Source organism: Hordeum vulgare, chromosome 2H, assembly GCF_904849725.1.
Source record: "Hordeum vulgare subsp. vulgare chromosome 2H, MorexV3_pseudomolecules_assembly, whole genome shotgun sequence".
Lineage (NCBI taxonomy): Eukaryota > Viridiplantae > Streptophyta > Magnoliopsida > Poales > Poaceae > Hordeum > Hordeum vulgare.
The window spans coordinates 28,484,401-28,504,694 of record NC_058519.1 but is presented as its reverse complement, the minus strand read 5'-3'; the positions used below and the strand labels follow the sequence as shown (position 1 = coordinate 28,504,694).

The following is a 20,294-nucleotide window of genomic DNA, read 5'->3' as shown; positions in this document are numbered from 1 at the left end:
AAACCTAACAAAGTGGTGATGATAATGCTCTCATGACAACTTGGGTCGTCATGCAATCATCTGACCTGCAGATGCTACGAGCAACACTGAACTTTGTTCAATTTTTTCCCCTCTCTTTTTTGTGCTCGCCGGATTGGCTAGCTAAGATAGTCGTAGTATCCGCTTGTTTGAAGAGCTTTCAGCCGGGCGGCATGGCGGATATAGCTGCATCAAAAATGTTCATAGCAAGATTCTTTTGCACTTCACCTGATCGCCGGCGGCATGGCGGATATAGCTGCATCAAAAATGTTCATAGCAAGATTCTTTTGCACTTCACCTGATCGCCGGCGGCATGGCGGATATAGCTGCATCAAAAATGCTCTCATGACAACTTGGGTCGTCATGCAATCATCTGACCTGCAGATGCTACGAGCAACACTGAACTTTGTTCAATTTTTTCCCCTCTCTTTTTTGTGCTCGCCGGATTGGCTAGCTAAGATAGTCGTAGTATCCGCTTGTTTGAAGAGCTTTCAGCCGGGCGGCATGGCGGATATAGCTGCATCAAAAATGTTCATAGCAAGATTCTTTTGCACTTCACCTGATCGCCGGCGGCATGGCGGATATAGCTGCATCAAAAATGTTCATAGCAAGATTCTTTTGCACTTCACCTGATCGCCGGCAAAATCTAAAAAGCTCTCATGGGCATGCAGTGATCGCAGTACACCAACGGCGCCATCACGGAGACCCCGAGAAGACAACTAACAAATGAAGCATGCAAATTGCAAAGCCGCCACGCAGCCCATGATCAACAGTTCAACCCGCTTTGCACATTCGTAAGAATGGTAGCATGAGTGCATGACCGGTCGAGCAATAAGCTACAGATGACGCGCACGAGCACCTGTAATCCTAGTAGCGGACAAACTCCATCCAGTGTCCGTGGCGTGTGGAGGCGACGAGCGCCATGGCCATGAAAGCCATGAGCGCGGCCAGCACGAGCCATATGCTTGTATTATATGGTTTCAGATGAATCGCCGGCCCGGTCTCCACTGAGCTTCATCCAACCAGCTTAGGCAAAATTGAGCGTCCTTTACGAGCGGGACGGGACTTCCAAACCCTCGCAGGCTTTTGCCCGACCCCGCTCTCGCGATAGCAGCGACTAGGGTTCCGCCCTTCCCCTCCCACCCCCTCCCACCGCCGCCGTCACTCCTGCCAGTACAGGCCGTCGGCCGCCGGTCCGGCTCCCCCGCCCCCGTCCCCCTACCCTCCCCCCCTTTCTGGATCCGTCCTCGCGTCGCCTCCCCGGGAGGTGGCCGGGGCGGCACTTGAGTTCCTCCCCGCGGGCGTCCTCCTCCCTCGTCTCCCCCGCTGTCGCCGCCGGGCGCCCCCGATGCAGGCCCGGTTGGTTCCCGCGGAGGAGGGCCTTCCTCTCCCCGCGCGCGTTTCCCCTTCCCGGGGAAGGGGACGACGGTGGTGCAGCTCGGCCTGGCTGCGGTCCGGCGACCTGGCGTTGGTGGCCGGCGGGTGAGGTGGCGGCGCTGCTCCTTGGCGACAGGGCGGTGTGGTGCTGCGGGGTGGCCGGTGACGCGCCCTCGACCCAGATCTGGGTCCTGCGGGCCCCATCTGGGTCCTAGCGGACCGGCACCTGGGGTGGCTGCGTTGTCTTCTACATGGTGGTGAGGAGGAGCATCTTGGATGGGGGCGGCGTCGCCGACGACGTGCCTGTTGCAGCGCGATGGTGGGAGCTTTACGCGCGCGCGGGGGGTGGGTGGGAGGGGGTCCCGGCCGGGCCTGGTATGCTCCTGCTATTGCGTTCGGTCAGCTATCATCATTGACGGTGGAGGTTGAGCCCTCCCGCATGCCGACGGTGCTGTTACTCCTAGTCCCGGCTCCTCTTCGACATCGTGCAGGTCTCTCCCTACGATATCGTGGTGAGACAGTGCAGGGGCCTCAAGACCGTGTTGCTGCAGGGTGTGGGTCGGTTTGGTGGCAGGCTCCGGAACGCCCGAGCTGCAGGTTGGGATCGGGGCAAACCCCTGTCGGTCTGGTCGACACTGACGTGGTGACGCCTTTGAGTGTCGCCGAACGTTCTTGAAGGGCGTTGGAGCTACCCTTCACCGCGCCTCGTCGCGTACCGGGGGAAACCCTTGGCAGCAGCGTTGCCATCGTCGCATTCCTTCTTGAAGGTGTTGATGGGTACCGGCGCTTTGGAGTCCTGAAGATTGGTGGAAGACTCTTGGTGGGCGCGCGGTCGCGAGTCTTTTGCGTTTTTTGTCAATCCGCCGTTGTCGGCATTTGTTTTTTTTTTTTCATTTCCTTTGGACGTGACTGTGTTTTTTGTCCTAGTATCTGTCGTCGGATATTCTGATTGGGTGCTTTGTAACTCAAAGCGAAGAGAAACCTTTTTCGTCTGTTTATAAGCCGGGCAGGCGGCCCATGGGCCACCCGGTTTTATAGCACCGGGCTTTTCGTTTGAGCCATATCATATCATGGCACACAAGAAAGATTGTGGTGTTGTTATTACTATATACAGTACCGTTCTGTAGATTTTCTAGTCGAAAAAACGCATGGTTTTATTAGGACCAAATCGCTTAGGGAGAGGAGATGACAGCTGTTTATATGCATGTTTCGGGATGAGGACTTCACCAGGCATCAATAAGCCCTGATCGAAAACTTGACATGCAATACCACTCTCACATGGGGTGCCTGAGCTGTTTTTTATTTGCACGATTCAAATCATGTTTTATCTTTCTCAGCATTTTTGCCATGATTTGATCATAAGAAGCCCCCCCCTACTTTTTGTCATGATATCTATGAAATTGTCATGGTATGCACAACAAATAATTTGCCGTGGTCCAGTATAATACCAGAAAACAGGCATTGTAAAAATTACCATGAATGTTAAAAATGCATGTAAGTGTTCTAATTTTTTGTCATGTTTTGTGGTCAAACAATTCCATATCACCATATGTTAATTAGAACTATCAAAAAATAGTTGCCATCCTTTTGATGATTAATTTGCCATGATATATGTAATGAAACTATTGTCAATCTACATAACTCAAAGATTGAGAAAAAGAAACACAAAAACAACAAGAAATTACCATTAAATAAAAAAAAGTTATTTTTCTAAAATTTTGCAATGTGGAGATTATAAATATTTTGTAGAAAGTTTGCCATGAAAAATCCAAAAAGTAGTCTAAAACTTGTCACACGACCATAACATAAATTGAGGAATTCCAAAAATTACAAACAGAAAAGTTGCCTTGGTTTAAAATTTACCAAGGCATTTTCTGCTCTATAGGCACTACACCACGACACTGCATTCCCTACAAACCGGTGTTGGGAAAAGTCAGTATTGCCGACCGACTGTTGGTCGGGAAAACTTGTGACAAACAGTCGCTCGGGAAATCGTGCAAACAGTAACAAACGGTCGGTCGGCAATACCAAAATATTTCCTGTCAAACGGTCGGTCGGAAAAGCTCTTGTGCCCATCGGTTCGTCGGTCAGTAAATAATGCCGACCAACAGTCTGTTGCAAGGGCCTACGCGTGCATAGGAAAACAAATGAGCGCCAACATTTGGCCCAAGCCCGCGAAAATTTCCCCCCTCTACAGATAAGTCACCACACACGCGCGCGGGGCAAATTGCTAGTTTCCCCTCCTCATTCCCCATGCCAGCCGCCATGGGCTCCGGCCGCCGGCCTCTCCGTCGCGCCCCCGTCCCCCGCACCAGCCTGCCGCTCCCGTACCTACTGGCCTGCCGCCGCACACCATCTTCCCCCATGCGCTCGAACCTTCCTTGACTAGGTACTATCTCTGCTTGAACCCTCGTCTTCATGGGGTGCGGCGGGCAGATCTCGGGGAAGACGAGGCTCAGCCTCCTGCGGATGAGCGCTGCCCTAGAAGACCATGCTCGTTGTTGCTGACGAGCGCCAATGGGAGGTTACCGCGGCTACTGATCCGGTCCAAATTCCCATCGAGTGTGCATGGATCAAACTGTGGTCATTGCCTGTCGGCTAGAGGAGGAGGATGTGCTTCTCCAGCCAGATCCGTGTCCACCACATAGCCATCCACGTCCACCATCCTCGAGCGACAAATCGAGCGACCGGATGTGGCAGAGGGTATCGACCACAGGTTGCCCCCTTACCCGAGCTCCATCGTTCACTCTTCTCATTGGCTGCTATATGGTAGTATATGCGGGTGCACTTCCTGAACTTTTAGGAGAGAAGGGTAAGGAATGGTTTCATCACTGCATTATGGTGCTTATTTCACTCTTTTTCCTCAGTTCGGTTCAGAGATATGAACGACATTTTTTCCTTGTATGCAGAAGATGAGGTTCGTTGACACATAACTCAATCTATTTGTGCCAATCACAAGACCAAAAGGAGAGCATTGTACCCAAGTTTCAATGTGGATGTAGTGGCAAAGAAACGTGTTTGTGGAGGATATTTCAGCTGAACTAGATCTGAATCAAGCATTGTAAGTTGTAACACTATAGTATAGTACGGTAGTGTGTTTTCTTGCATGAACATTGTTTTCTCAAGCCAACCATACAGTTCATTAGGCTCAAAAAACTGATAATCTACGTGTAGTTGTACATCATCAAACTACCAGTAACAAGTTGGTTGCCCTCACTCCCCTGCAAAGAGAATATTCGTCATTACCGTCTAATAGCTCAACCACTTCATGTTTGTTAGTTGCAAGTCAAAGTCCAATCCTATATTCTTCTGAAGGGTGGGATCATAATCGGATTGAGCGGTGCAGCTCTTATTTATGATTTGGACTATTTTGGAAAGCAGTTTGAGATCTGTAACTCTTAATGTTTTATTAGTGATCCTGTTGCTTATGCACGCCATTAGTTGAGCTACGTGAATTCATGGTTCATTTTGGTTATTTATTCAGTTTATCTATCTGTTAGAGTTCCTCATTTTCTCCTCAAGTTCCTCGGTTTCCTAGTACCATTTTTTTCTTAAGTCCGTCAGTTCCTAGTACCTCAGTTCCCTTTTCGTAAGTCTCTATGTTTCTAGTACCACAATTTCTTATTCATGTTTTTAGTGTCCACACTCTCTTTCATCAGTATCAGTTTCTCTTTTTTCAATCTTCACTTATTTCTTCATTATTTTGTTATTTTTCTCTTAAGTATCTCAGTCCTCAGTCCCTTTTTTTCTTTGCTCAGTCTTCATCCTCTCTTCAATTTCCTTTCTTCAGACATTAGAAATTTAGAATTTTCTTACTTTCTTAGTTATTTGGTCCCTTAGTTTTTATTCTCTCTTTCTACTTTAGTTATTAGTCTTCTCATTTTCTTTTTTTCCTTCAGTTCCTTAGCTCCTTATTACTCTAGTGCATCAGTTTATTATTCATTTGTGTATATATTATTTCATCAGTTTATTTGTCACCAGTTGTTATTGACACCTTTAGTTATCAGTACTCAGTATTCAGTATTTCATCAGTTTTTTCACATTGCTTATCTCCCACCACAAACTAGATGAGGTTTGATTTATGTTCAGTTTTTTAGTACATGTTTAAAATTTTCAGTTTGCGACATTCGACAGGTTTCGAGCCTTTCTGTTTTCTCCTTTTCCAGTGCTAGTTGTTAACTAAAATCAGTGTTTATGCATATTTTATCATAGCAGGGGTTTTACAATGTTCATTACCTAGGAATATTCAGACAAAACAGACCTATACAATTACTGTTAGCTAAAACTTAGCCAGGCCTTAGTCTGAAACTGTAGTTTTCTTTTTCACCTTTCCAGTCTGTCTCTTTCTCTTTGATACTAAAACTGCTCATCTTTTTCATGGCTCTGAGACTGTAGCTCATACGGTTGAGTCTTTTCATTTTTTCATGTAGGACTATGTGAACCATGTGTAGAGCCAGATAGGCAATGCTCGGTCAATCATTGTTTCCCTAAGGTCATGTCGATTTTAATAGTTGATTATTTTCAAGCAGCAATCAGTGTTGTTTTTGAAGGGTCACAGTTAGTGTTGCCCCATCTAGTTCTGTATACAGCAGCTGAAATTAATGTTTGTCAGGGCTAGCTATCCCCTACTTTTCTTTCGGAAATGTTCAGCCATCATAGCAAAATGTGGCCAGACAAACTTGAAGCCTTATTTTGCTATAAATTCATTCTTACAGTATAACGATATTTAGTATTATTCAGACAATACTGTAACCATCCATCGGTTGTGAGCCTTTGTGTGAGTTCTCTTGCTTCTTATTTATAGATAGGTATGGTGTCAAGTATACATGCCTATAAGAGAACGTAATGTTCAAGAAAGATGGCGTACTAGAGGAGCTCGTCATGTGAGATTTTATGGTATGTTGTCTATTTTCTGCACTTCATGTCGAAAAGACGAAAGGCATATTCAGATATGTACGGTGCAGCATCTATTTATCTTCACACTTGATATTTCAATATTAGCATTCATATCTAACTATATCTTTTTTGGTATAGAACTATAGGTGCAGAACCATGCATTCAACCAGCTTGACATGTAAGGGAGGAATAATATGAAACCCAATGTATCTTGTATGCTCAATTATTATTGGAAATACCACTGATCCTTTCTATAAGGCATTTAGAGTTCTAGGATTAGTTATTAACTGCTTAGACTTGTTACCAAGTATTACTACTTAATACTCCCTCCGTCCCAAAATAAGTGTCTCAACATTGTACTAGCTCTAGTACAAAATTGTACTAAGGTCAAGACACTTATTTTGGGACGGAGGGAGTACTTCTTATTATGTGTTGTAAATACGCCTAAAGGTGCCATTGCATTTACTTTTTCTTATAACCATTGACTTGATATTAGAGCATGAGTTTAAATCTTCTAGATTACTGCATCAATCATGTAAGTAAATAAGTTATCCTTTGTTAGACCCCTCCAGCTATGTACTTTTGTTGCTACTAGCTAGTCATAAACTATATGCAACATGAAGCATTCTAATTATTCTCTATCTTGACAATTACTGTAGTGCAGGCTGAAGCGATGGCATGAATGAGTGATGTAATTGCATCTCAATAAGAACTATTTGGTGCATAGTATTCAGAGTGATGGTAAATTCTTAATGTTTTTCTATTTTTCTTTATTCACAGAATATAGCTAGATTCTTCTATTGTGCCTTGCTAAAACCCAATTGAGCTAGCTAACCTCTTAAACTTGTTGCTCCTAATTAATTACTTTTAAATATGCATGTGTAATCTCTTAAACTTTTTTGCTTCTAGTTATTGCATACCTTTTCTTTGTACTCCTTGGCGATCCTTATGAATCTTCAGCCCTGTGTGTAACATGAGACTTTTATATATGTATATAGTACTATAACAAATACAGATTTTTGTTTCTACGTACTATATACTACTAGCATATATATATGGACTACTCACATATGAAATGTTTGCAAAATAAAAACAAGCAAAGAAAATGCAGTTTATGATATTGTATTATTATAATTGAGACTTGTTTAACTTTTGTAGGAAGCAAAGAAAAGGACAACGCTCAAACAAAAGGACAACACTCACAAGGAACCATGAAGCCAGCGATCCGTGTCACCTGGATATTTAGCCTTCATTTTGTACAACTCATGTCTCATACTAGCATCTTTTAGCTGTCCTTTTTGTGAACATGATGTATGATGTCCTGGTGGTTATGCTTGGAACAGACTTAAGCCTGTGTATGTGACAATTAATTAATGGAATAAAAAATGTTTGATGCATCTGATGGAGGATGTCTTCATGATTATTATTAGAACACATGAACTATATATATGTAACAATAAGTACCATTGGTTAATTACAACTATGGTTGGCTAAAAATGTTGATGATTTGTTGGTCGGAGAAAGAAAACAACATCACATTGTTGGTCGGCAATACAAAAGCCACTACAAGGAATATGCTAATACACGACGCTATATTTTTGTCGCTACATCGTCACGGTTTTTAGTTTACGACGATCTCACGACGAAAAACCAAGCGTCGAAAACGGAGCGTAAAAAATGAACAGCAGCGACGTTTTGATCAAAATCGTCGTAACCTTTACAACGATTCCTGGATTGTCGTAAACTTCACGACGATCCTAAATCGTCGTTGGCAATCTAACCCAGTCCTACGTGGCAGTCCTACGTGGCAAAATTACGACAAAATCAAAACGTCATGGTTGAAATCAGCCCAACCCATTTCAATTGATCACATAGGCTGGTTTTATTTTTTGTGCCTTTTTCTTATTGGGCTTCTTTTTGGGCCTTAGCCCATTTATAGCCACTTTTAGTTTTTCTTTTTCGAATTTTTTATTTGGGCCCTGGCCTTTTAGTGTCCAAATACATTTGGTCCATTTTCAGTTTTGGCCTTTTTTCATTTTTGAATTCAGGAACTTTTTTTTCCAGAACTTGGTTTCATTTTTATTTATTGGGCCTTTTCAACCAATTATTTGTCCAATATTAAATGCAGCACTATTTCATATTCAAATCAAGAAAACTCCAAGTCGAATTAAAATCATCCATCATATAACATCACATAATACATCTCCCAGGTTTACATAACACAATAACTCATCTCATGAATACATTTCCTTACACATGAAAATAGCAAGAACAGACAGAATTGTACAATAGAACAATGGCACATCTGCTAGTATCACAACAGTACAATGGACTTCATTCCACTCTCCTATGAGACATGCTCGAGATGCGACAACTTGTCATCCTACAAGAACATTATACTACACATGAATCAATCAAAAGGAAATAAATATAAAAAATATTAGAAATAAAAAAGATTTGTGTTCATCAGAAGATGATGTTAAAAGAAATGCAAACGAAAGACGGAGTAAATCACATGAATATTTTGACACTACGCACAACAAGTATTTAGGAACAGAGGGAGTAAATCATTATAAAGCATAGCATTGCATGAAAAACAGAAGCAGAAATTGTTGTTGACCGATTAGGCACAGAAGTAATCATACTTTAGGATTAAAAAGTGTGTGAAGATGACAAGCAACAGTCTTCTTACAAATATAGTGACAGTTAAAAGGCTATGCATATGTCCATGTCAAGGAGAGGCTATGTCAAGCAACCTTTTATGCCAACAGAGGAATGTGCACAGGGAAGTGGTGAACCATGAACTGAAATCAAGACTCCAGGGGTGGGGTGCAATTGCACGCACATTGTGAACCCAGCCATCTGGGTTCAAGGACTTACCCCAACACACTAGGCCAGCTAGCTAAGGTGTGTAGCTAAAAACCTGACTCAAAACTAAAGTAGTATTGGTGATGAAAGGAAACATAAAACATGTTTTCAACTAACTCTCAAAAGAAACTCAATAGTGGCCAGTACCAAGTATCAGTCACTTTAGTTGTAAATTAATACTCTACTAATCAGCATTCAAGGAGTTTGGAGAGTTGTATATAACAGAGATTACTTCATTCATATATCATGATGATGTTTTTACCCCTTTAAACTGTAGCACAAACCAAGTATTTAATCACACTGCCACACACACACATACAAAATACCATAGGCAGTCCTAGATACTATCAAATATAAGGGCAAATCAAATCATTTGGCCTACAGACAGCACATCAGCAAACAAACCAATAAAGGTGAATAGACTTAACAACCATCAGAAAAGTAGACTTAGCACCAAACTGCCATCATCAGAAAAATACATGGTGCTGTAGCAATAACAACAAATAGACCATGGCTGTAGTAGAGCTAGGATCCATATGGGCAGATATAAGCAATGCTGAACAATGCTCCCAGGTAAATGCCATTCCTGCTGTTATAAAAGTTCACAGGTGATTAAGCCCACAAGCAGACGAGATGATGATCCTCTACTCATATCTATCTGCAGACAAGCAGAAAACATGCAAGCCATCATCAGAAAATAAATAGACCACAACTATTCTAGAGCTAGGATTTGTGAGCATGTCTTGGTAAGTTCACAGTTTTTCAATTAGCCCCACATCTATATATAAATCAATGTCTTGGTAAGTCATATTTGTGAGCATGTATAATATGAGGATTCCTACTTATTGTATTGCGGCTCCTATCTATCGGCATTGGCCTAATATTCAGGCACTGCTTGTCTCTCTCGTGTCCCTTTGCCATCTTCCAGCAGGAATGTGCACTCACACTGTCACACAGCAGTAAAAGTATAGAAGCAGCAGTTCACCAACCTTGCCTGCAGAGTCCAAAAGCAGGGGATGAGTGCTTACGTTAGCTGAATAGACAACCTAGCATATTCCCTGTTTATAAGAGGATTAATAAATCCACATGCTTACCAGATCACCAACAACTGGTGATGCCTCGATACCCGAAACTCCTTCCCTTGTCCGCCGTTGCGGCGTCCCCTGCTCGCCGCCACCGACATGAGATCCCGATGAGGGTGAGGAAATAGATGCAGAGGCATCACATATTTTATTAGAGGGCCTTGCTGCAACAACAACTTCCCTGTCATGGAGAAAATTCAAGGGTTAGGAGAAAGAACCCAAATATAACAGAGGCATAACTAGTTATTTATTACAAATTGTTAAAAATTATCAATTTTTCGTGTGCATGAGCAGGACAATTTATGGATGTGAATTTTACTTGGTCATTACAAATCACATGCCATGAAATGAAATTGAAACCATATACCAAATTACATTCCCATCAACCTGTTGTACACAGCACATCCATGGCAAGAAAAATAGCTACAAGGCATGTTTAACTGCTACACGGCAAGAAAAATAGCTGGAAGCTTACCTACCAAACGATCTCACGACCAACGTGTGAAACTCAATGACACTCACGAGCAAGCTCATCATATTCATCCTTGCCAACAATGTACAGGCAGACGTCCCCGATCATGGTATACACAATGGAGACCGACCTGGGAAAGCACCAACAATCAGATATTTAAATGGGGAGTTAAAAGGAACATATGCTTGGTTCAGATTGAAGTCATGGCAACCATGGAACTAGAGTTGAAGATGCATATGTAGCAGCTCGAATTCTCTATCATATGGCTGATTGTACAGATGCCTAAAGGAAGGTTACTTTGAAAAAAAATCTTGCAATTTACTGGGCTATCAACAGCTCATAATACGAACGTCGTCACACAAGCAGCTAGGAGTAATAATGAAAATGACAAATCAAGAATGTCTGATCCAGTAACAAGTCAGGTAACCGCACGTCGATCAACTACTAACGCCAACACATAGATACAGGTGTATAGCAATGGTAATTATAAGCTGATCCAGTACCAGGTGCACCATATTCATATATTATCCATTAGACAAACGACAATGGGCCTGCGTATCTATTAAAGCTGAAGTGCCTTTTGGTGACATGAAAGGGGTCAAATAATTTCTCTTGTGTATCTCTAATGAGTGATGTCTGGAGAGAAATATGTTTATAGTAACAGAATTGGAATAGATGTTTATCATTTTCATTTTACCAACATGACAGTGCAACTACGCAGCAATGCTTATTCCCCACACCACAAAGGCAGTAATGTTGCAACATGTATTTTTAAAAGAAGAACAAAACTACTCCCTTCGTCGCCGACCAGGTACAGCACCGTGGACGCCAGGTCCTTGTCCGGGTCCAGCCACCGCTGCAGCGGCATCTCCTCCCCGGTCGCCTTCTTGGCCTTCTCCTCCCCAACAGAGACAGGGAACTTGTCCCCCAGGTGCAGGACGTGGCAGACGGCGTTCACCCTGATCTTGTGCTTGCTGAGCTCCATCACCGACAGCTGAAGGAACAACGAAGAGCATTGTGATTATGTTACTTGTGAATGTATTCAGGATTTATGTGGGCATTCAGGCTGGTATTACAGGGAAGAAGGCTTACTCTGACGAGCTGATGAACAACGCCTAAACTCGTGGCGTATGCTGCAGCCCCTGGATACAATCCTCTCTCGGCGCCGATGATCTGGGTCAAGCACACGACGGAACCGCCGGACTACGCGTCCCGGAACCGCTTCGCCATCGCCTTTATCAGAAGCCAAGGTGTGATTACATTGACTTTCATGGTCTTGTTGTACTCATCTTCAGATACGCTGAGGCCGTCTTGCACTTCCCCTGCTCATATACAGTAGGCAAGCAAAACATTCATGGTTCAAAGATGTTCATGGACGGAATTGGTGGATGGTAAGGTAAGATGACTGGGAGATGGAGAGAAGATCTGAAGTTCTGAAGAATTGATTAGGACGATGATGGGTCGGGCTTGTGCATTTGTGATTCTGTCACAAATAAAACTGGGCGTGTGTATCACGGTGTCTGTCAGCAACATGTGTATGTGTGTCTGTGCGCATACCGTCGTAGGAGGAGCAGTTGACGAGGGCGTCGAGTCCGCTGTCCCCGAAGCAGCGCCAGGCCGCGACCACCCAACGCCGACGACCGCCTCGTCGCAGGCTGCGAGGTCCAGACCAGGATGAGGAGGAGGAGCCGGGCGGCGGCGAGGGACTGCTGCGTGATGCAGAGGAAGGGGAGGCCCAGGGGGCCGTCGTCGGCGGCCGGGAGGTCGGCCCAGCTGTTGAAGGACGCGGCGGATGAGCAACCGCAGCGGGTGGGTGTGGGTGTGGATGTGGAGGGTCGATGCGGGAGGGATCGGACGGGGAGGAGGAGGTGCGGGTGGCGGGATGGTCTCGGCGGCCGAGGGTGGAGGAGGAGGAGGAAGAGGGGCTGCGACGACGAGGAAGGAGAAGGGAGGGGAGGAATGGCGGCAACGGAGGAGGAGGGGTCTCTTCGTAGGGTACGGGGAGGAGGTGGGGATCGAGAGGGGGGAGGGGACGGGGAGGAAGCGGCGGCGGCTGCTACGAGGAGATGGGGACGAGGGAGGAAGACTGGAATGGGGGATGTGAGCTAGGGTTTTGGGCTGTGGGTGGGGTTATCTTTTTTTCAGTTTTTTCTTTGTAGATAGATGGATGGATGGATGTTGGATGGAGAGATGGATGGATGGATGGATGGACGCCATGTCATGATCCGTGGGAAGGGTTCTGAGTGTTACGACATTTTTATAATCGTCGTAAGAGTTATGATGATCTCATCTTATGTGGTTACGACGTTTTGACTCACATCATCGTAATTTATATGTAGATTTGATCCCCTCAAACAGTTTACGACAATCTCGGATGAAATCGTCATAGATTTATGACGAATTCATCAACGACGTCTTAAAAAACATCATGTATGAGCATATTTCTTGTAGTGAGCCGTCTGAATGTCGGTCGGGAAAGGCTGACGCAAAGCCCAACTGAATGTTGGTCGGGAAAGATACATGGCTACCCCAACAGATTGTTGGTCGGGAAAGGCCCATGGCACCCCCAACGGATTGTTGGTCGGGAAAAGCCCATGGCAGGCCCAACAAGCTGTTGGTCACGAAAGATACTTCATAGCCATCAAACAGTCGGTCGGGAAAATATGTCGGTCGGGAAAGGGCTTTCCCGTCTGGACTTTTCCCAACAGACACGATCAGTTGGCAATAATCTTTCCCGACCAACTGTTTGTCACTGAAAGCTGTATTTCCAACCAACCTGATTGTTGGAAATGCAGTGTCGTGGTGTAGTGAGGGCATATGACAAACTTTCAAAACATAATTGTTAACTAAAGGCCATGGCAAATTCCATGTGTGTCAAAATTTGGGGAACACGCGGGACATGTCAAATTCTAGGGATACAATTGCTCACTGAAATCAGGGAAACTTTACAAGAATGTTCAGGGGTTGATGAAAAAAATCAAGAAATAAGTGGGAATAGAGATTATAACTGCCATGAGATATGTTGGAAAAAAGAACACCAAGTTGCAATGTTGTCAAAGTTCACATGGCAGAGTCCAAAATTGGACAAGGAGTAAAATTGCCATATGTGTACATCTTTCCTACTGATGGCAAAAGTACGAAAACCATAGTCAAAGAGGCGTTTGATAGCCTGCAGGAGGCCCAACCAGGCCCGTGCGGTGCAAAAATTAGACGTTTGGATAGTTTGGTTGCATGTGTCGTCTGAGCCACATGGAACATAAATCAGTCATGCACAATGCTAAAGGGGAACGACCGAATCGATCTTTTCTTCAGAGCCAGGCTCGCGAGAGCCACATGCGCCTCTTGCATGTTCACATTGGAAAGCATGGGAGACGACGACACTTCTCATATCTGCCTCCGCCCTCTGATATCACCAGCCATTGCGCATTTGCACCACACCCATCTCTCTCTTTGTCACATCCCATACGGTTTCTTTGATGGCCGACCCTCAACTGCACCGCCTTACACTCATGGCCGTCGACAACACAATCCATGATCGGTGCTTAACCAGAATGCATTCTACTCCCTCCGTTCTTAAATATAAGTCTTTTAAAACATTTCACGACGGATTACATGTGAATGTATATAGACATACTTTAGAGTGTAGATTCACTCATTTTGCTGCGCATGTAGTCCGTAGTGAAAATCTTTAAAAAGACTTAAATTTAGGAACAAAGGGAGTAGGTTATTGTAATGATCAGATAGCTTGCTAGGTTCTTGCTATGTGCATGCATGATCCAAATAATTGCTAGGATCCCGATGTGTCCTTGCTATGTGAATGCTTACTTTCAATCTGTCTGTGATCAAATGTGCTAGCCTAGTTCTTCGAATGATAACCTTTCTATATGTGTCCGGTTTGAATGGAATGCATGATGAGAGTAGAAAAAATGTACATGCAAGAACAAAGTAGGAAATATATGCATGTAATTGAGCACTCGCATGATGCACCGATCATGGCATTTGCAGTTGGGCATTGCTTTGTCCAATGCATCATGATAAAAATGAAAATTGCCTTGATCAATTTATCACGACATTGCTATATGGTTACTTATTCGGATCTTCTGAACTGACAAGGTTGCGAAGACAAAATAGGCTACCGCCGGTCAAGGGGTCCATGTCGTCATTGGCGTGGAGGATGCCAAGGACATCATCCCAACAAACAAGTGGCTAAAGAGGGCGAACGTGCCAGGTAGGACAGCAAAGATGATGAAGCCTTTAGGGATTGGTGGCAGACCAAGGCCTGGCCATGAGCTAGTAGAAACGGAGCCACTAAGGTTCTATGTGATGATCAAGGACACTTAACACATTGACATGCTCGTTATCCCGACAAACAGTGTTGTGACATCGGCCACATGATCGGAGCTCCTCCAGATCCCTCGGTCCAACATTGTGTCAAGAGATTCTGCATCGGGGTGGTCGCCTCGAGCTCCCATAGGAACTCAGAGCGTTCGTCGGCACTGGGTAGGAGAGAGGTTGCATCAGCACCATAATGACCATGGCCGTCGGTGGGAAGAGGGAGTAGTTCTGCCAATTCCCCATCGCCACCGGTTGGTAATAAGGGAACAATGACTCCGACTGCTCCACCGCCCCCCATATCCAACCACACTTATGCAGGCCAGTGGCAACAACTTCTATGGGACCTCTGGTGCTGCTCTAACGTGCTAATATGTGTTGGAAATATGCCCTAGAGGCAATAATAAATTAGTTATTATTATATTTCTTTGTTCATGATAATCGTTTATTATCCATGCTAGAATTGTATTGATTGGAAACTCAAATACATGTGTGGATACATAGACAACACACTGTCCCTAGTGAGCCTCTAGTTGACTAGCTCGTTGATCAAAGATGGCCAAGGTTTCCTGGCCATAGACAAGTCTTGTCACTTGATAATGGAATCACATCATTAGGAGAATGATGTGATGGACAAGACCCAAACTATGAACGTAGCATATGATTGTGTCAGTTTATTGCTATTGTTTTCTGCATGTCAATGTATCTGTTCCTATGACCATGAGATCATCCAACTGCCGGACACCGGAGAAATACCTTGTGGGTTATCAAACGTCGCAACGTAATTGGGTAACTATGAAGGTGCTCTACAGGTATCTCCAAAAGTGTCTGTTGGATTGGCATGGATCAAGACTGGGATTTATCACTCCGTGTGACGGAGAGGTATCTCGGGGCCCACTCGGTAATACAACATCACAATAAGCCTTGCAAGCAATGTGACTAAGAAGTTAGTCACGTGATCTTGTATTACGGAATGAGTAAAGAGATTTGCCGGTAACGAGATTGAACTAGGTATGGAGATACCTACGATCGAATCTTGGGCAAGTAACATACCGAAGGACCAAGGGAACATCATACGGGATTAACTGAATCCTTGACATAGAGGTTCGACCGATAGAGATCTTCGTAGAATATGTAGGATCCAATATGGACATCCAGGTCCCGCTATTGGTTATTGGCCGAGGAGTGTCTCAGGTCATGTCTGCATAGTTCTCGAACCCGCAGGGTGTGCACACTTAAGGTTCGGTGACATTTTGGTATAGTTGAGTTATAGGTGTTGGTGACCGAAGGTTGTTAGGATTCCCGGATGATATCTTGGACGTCACGAGGAGATCCGGAATGGTCCGGAGGTAAAGATTGATATATAGGAAGTCCTGTTTAGGTCACCGAAAAGATTTCGGGCTCATCGGTAGTGTACCGGGGGGCCATCGGAAGGGGTGTCTCGACCCAAAAGACCTCATGGGATGTGGGAGGAGTCAAACCAGCCCCTAGTGGTCTGGCCAAACCAACCAATAAGGCCCATGCGGCTAGAGGTGGGAAAAACCCAAAGGGAAGGAAGGGAAGGAGTCCAAGTAGGAAAGGAATCCTACTTGGAGTAGGATTGGAGGTGGACTCTTCCACCTCCTCCTAGTTCGGTCGAACCCCTAGAGTGTTTTTTGGCTTCCTCCTCCCCTCCCCCTCCTATATATACTAGAGGATTTAGAGGGAAAAGCTTAACCTAATTGCCACGTGTTCCCTATACTTCTCGCTAGATCTGTTTCTCCTCTAGATCGGTTTTCAACAGTGCTTAGGTGAAGCCCTGCTGGAAATGATCCACCACCACCACCACCATTCCGCCGTGCTGGAGAATTCATCTACCTCTTCGCCCCTCTTGCTGGATCAAGAAGGCGGGGATCGTCATCGAGCTGTATGTGTGTTGAACGCGGAGGTGTCGTCCGTTCGACACTAGATCAGATGGATCGTGATGGGATCGCGGGACGGATCGTGATGAGATCGGGGGACGGGCTGCGATTTGGAAGATGTTCCACTACATCAACCGCGCTATATACGCTTCTGCTTAGCGATCCACAAGGGTATGTAGATTCACTCTCCCCTCTCGTAGATGATCATCACCATGGATAGGTATTGCGTGTGCGTAGGAAATTTTTTGTTTCCCATGCAATGTTCCCCAACAATATGTGCATGTGTCCATGTGTTGATGCTCCCTCCACGATCGTGACCCTTGTCGTCGTTCCTTGTTGCCTCAAATCTCCCACCAAGCACCAGATCGTGCCACTTCAGTGAGGACACGAGACTTCTCCAGTCGGAAATTGAACATTTCTTGACCCATATCTGAGCTTCTCTCAATGTTGATAAAGTCCCACCCCTCGGCCCCTTCACCGCCGATGATGACGTTGTGCTCTCCTTTTAGTCAGCTGACTCAACTATATTATACTTGCTTTAAGGAGCGAACTAATTCGATAAGGTGTTGACATGTTGTCCATGCATCAAGATTCGCGCGTGCCATCTTGTGTACGTCATCGCGTTCGGTTAGAAAATATTGTGAACTGTGTCCAGTTGTATATAGCATTAATATGAAAGAAAAAAACATTGGAGTGTATGCATACACTATGCAGTCACCTTAACAGGGTTGCTAGTATTGTTTTTGCAAGAACACGGGACTTCCCAAATAAATAGAGATTACTAAGGCAGTCGTCACCAAGCAAACAGCATTGGGGTTGTGGCGCAGTTGGCCAGCGCGTTCGTTCCCTGTGGTCGAGAGTTCGAGCCTCTATCAACCCAAAATCGAACACAGTGGTGATGAAAATGCTCTCGTGACAACTTGGGTCGTCATGCCAACTTCTGATCTTGTAGATGGCAAGAGCAACTCTGAGCTTTGTTCTATTGCTCGCCGGATTGGCTAGGTAAGATAGTCGTAGTATCCGCGAGTTTGCAGCCGGGCGGCATAGCTGCATCAAAAATATTCATAGCAATATTCTTTTGCACTTGACATGATCGCCGGCAATTCATAGCAATATTCTTTTGCACTTGACATGATCGCCGGCAAAATCTTGAAAGCTGGCATGGGCATCCAGTGATCGCAGTACACCAACGCCGACACCACGAAGACCCCGACAAGACACCTAACAAATGAAGCATGCAAATTGCAAAGCCGTCACCTCACGCAGCCCATGATCAACAGTTCAACCCACCATGCACATTCGTAAGACTGGTAGCATGAGTGCATGACAGATCGAGCAATAAGCTACAGATGACACGCACGACCACCTGTAATCCTAGTAGCGGACGAACTCCATCCAGTGTCCGTGGCGTGTGGACGCGACGAGCGCCATGACCATGAAAGCCATGAGCGCGGCCAGCACGAGCCATATGCTTGTACTAGCAAAAAAACCCGTGCGTTGTAACGGAAGAGAAAATAACACACACTTTGAAGGTAATATATTGGCACATTTGTATTGTCGACGATAACCTTAGTGCTCACACAACGAAAACACGTTTGAATATACAATCACTCGGAATAAGATGAGAAATATGTTGTTTTTCCCCCACGAGATTTTCGAAAGGTGTGCATGTGTGGTTAACAATGTTTTCTTTCCTCTCAATTTGGTTATAATTTAATGGATATTTATTGCAATTCGTATGGTCGTCGGAAAGAGAGAAAAAAAAGATTGTGCATTACAGATTAAGTTTGCACCAAAAATAATATTTAAGAAGTATTCAACAGCTAAAAATAACATCCTATTTAGATTCTACACATTTTTTCAATCAAATTTCATATATAACATGTTAAAATCGGAGTTACGGTTTAAAAGATATGAATAATTTTGTTTTAGATAAAATATGGATTGATTAACTGAAAAGTCAGGGTTTTTTTTGTTAAAACAAAAAAACGTTTCGGTTGACTTAAATAAGGACGGCGGATTGATTATCTGAAACATCAAGGAGTTTTCTGTAAAATGCAAAAAAACGGTTCGGCACCGACTAAAAGATGAACCGCGGGTTGATTATCTAAAACGGTGAGGACTTTTATGCAAAAGGACAGAAAACGGTTCGTTCTGACTTAAAGTTGGATTGCGGGTTAATTAACAGAAACTGCGAGGGCTTTTCTGCAAAATGACCGACGACGGGCGACAGAAGCGCTGCGCGCTTTATTATTAGGGGAGATTGTATGGTTTCAGATGAATCGCCGACCCGGTCTCCAGTGAGCTTCATCCAACCATCTTAGGCAAAATCAAGCGTCCTTTACGAGCCGGGCGGGGCTTCCAAACCCTCGCAGGCTTTTTTTCGACCCCGCTCTCGCGACAGGAGCGACTAGGATTTTGCCCTCCGCCTCCCACCCCCTCCCACCGCCGTCGTCACCCCTGCCACTACAGGTCGTCGGCCACCGGTCCGGCTCCCCGGCCCCTTCCCCCCATCCATCCTCGCGTCGCCTCCCCGGGAGGTGCGCGCCCTCCTCTCCCCGCGCGCGTTTCACCTTCCCGAGGCATGCAACGACGGCGGTGCAGCTCGGCCTCACTGCGGTCTGGCGACCTGGATAACGACATTATTAGTGACCCTTCATCTAAAAATGTTAGACTTTGTATTAGGATAGTATCTATAAATTACCTACATTGATATTATTTTTTATGCATTAATTAATTACTTATTTATACATTTTATACAGATATATATTGATTATTTTTATGATTAAGTTACAGGGCATGTGATCGAGTTTCGCGTGTTGGAAATATGCCCTAGAGGCAATAATAAAATGGCTATTATCATATTTACTTGTTCATGATAATCGTCTATTATTCATGCTATAATTGTATTAACAGGAAACAGTAATACATGTGTGAATAAATAGATCACAATGTGTCCCTAGCAAGCCTCTAGTTGGCTAGCTCGTTAGTCAATAGATGATCATGGTTTCTTGATCATGGGCATTAGATGTCATTGATAACGGGATCACATCATTGGGAGAATGATGTGATGGACAAGACCCAATCCTAAGCATAACACTAGATCGTATTGTTCGTATGCTAAAGCTTTTCTAATGTCAAGTGTCTTTTTCCTTCGACCGTGAGATTGTGCAACTCCCGGATACCGTAGGAGTGCTTTGGGTGTATCAAACGTCACAACGTAACTGGGTGACTATAAAGGTGCACTACGGGTATCTCTGAAAGTGTCTGTTGGGTTGGCACGAATCGAGATCGGGATTTGTCACTCCGTGTGACGGAGAGGTATCTCTGGGCCCACTCGGTAGAACA

The 20,294-nt window shown here is 44.6% G+C and overlaps 1 pseudogene; it reads right to left on the bottom strand.

Moving 5' to 3' along the window:
- Positions 1 to 10,036: 10,036 nt before the first annotated feature.
- On the bottom strand, positions 10,037 to 15,291 carry LOC123425164 (annotated as a pseudogene).
- Positions 15,292 to 20,294: the final 5,003 nt, after the last annotated feature.